A 1,084-nucleotide genomic window follows, 5' to 3' on the forward strand; every position below is an offset into this window, starting at 1 on the left:
AGTCCGCACATTCTGTCTTTAGTAAGTGACATGTGGCATGCACAATTCCCCAAGGTGAATAGCCTGTTGCCTTCCTTCAAGAAAGCCTTCAAGCACTGTTTAGGCTGTACACTCTGATACAGGGAGTCCTTCACCAGGTCCAAGTGGGTACTCATTGACCCTCCCTGGCTCAAGATTTGGAAGACAAAGGCTGCTGTAGAAACCAGCCAAACCACCATTACTGATACCTGAAACTACATGTCCTAGCCTGGAGTGCATATTCTCAGTACACCAGGGCATGCCCCTGCCACTAGGGTCACAGAAGGTCTGTCGCTATAAAAGGGGGCAGTGAAGACAGATGCAGTGGGATGCCCTCTCCATCTGGACCAGCACTACGCCACACCACCTATCCACCCAGAGGCCCTGCCAGCAACCCCCCTCTGGACAACACCTTGCTGGAGAATACCCCGACTGGCCATCGAGGATCAACTCACAGCCCAGGATAGGTAGCTATCACCCACCTTCCTTCCTCAAGCAAAGGACCTGGACACTGTCCTTACACACCTTAACTTCAATCCCTCCACCAAGCCTTTTTCTCTCCTGCTACCATTGTGTGTGTGTGTGTAGGAACCAATAATTTCGTGGGGCTGTGTAGTGTGTTGTCTGTTTAATAAACCTGTGATTTTTAAACCCTGAGTTGGGTTTTTGTCTTATTGACTTCCCAGCTATCTCCCAGCTTTCTGCCTCTCTCTTTCTTAGCTGTCTCCTCCTTGCCACTGGGCTTTTTCCCTTGCTTCCACCCTGGTGCCAGGTGACCGTGAGTAAACCCAGGGCACATTAACCCTAAGTAACCCCAAGCCCCAGTGGCCTCAAGTAATCCTGGGGCTGCTTGACCTTAAGTAATCCCAGCTCCCCTCTGGTCTGCCAGTTCTAAACTCAGTCCTGGCACTTTCACTCTCTTATTTTTCCCTCTCTCATCTTAACCCCCATTCATCTCCCTCCTTCCAGAAATCTTTGACCCTTGATTCTCCCTCCCATTGTCACCAAGCACCCTAGGTACCCCCAAGTACCCCAAGCACACACACCCCACACCACCCAAGTTAGG

General features: G+C 51.0%; 1 long non-coding RNA gene across 1 annotated transcript in view; it reads right to left on the reverse strand.

Moving 5' to 3' along the window:
* The window catches only part of LOC109304117, a 14,390-nt gene extending 14,111 nt beyond the window's left edge, over positions 1–279 (reverse strand). Inside the window, exon 1 of the long non-coding RNA XR_002099296.1 lies at positions 152–279. This is a non-coding gene — a long non-coding RNA (uncharacterized LOC109304117). The remainder of the gene's footprint in view (positions 1–151) is intronic.
* Positions 280–1,084: the final 805 nt, after the last annotated feature.

Source organism: Gavialis gangeticus, unplaced genomic scaffold, assembly GCF_001723915.1.
Source record: "Gavialis gangeticus isolate Ggan-Ray unplaced genomic scaffold, GavGan_comp1, whole genome shotgun sequence".
Classification (NCBI taxonomy): Eukaryota; Metazoa; Chordata; order Crocodylia; family Gavialidae; genus Gavialis; species Gavialis gangeticus.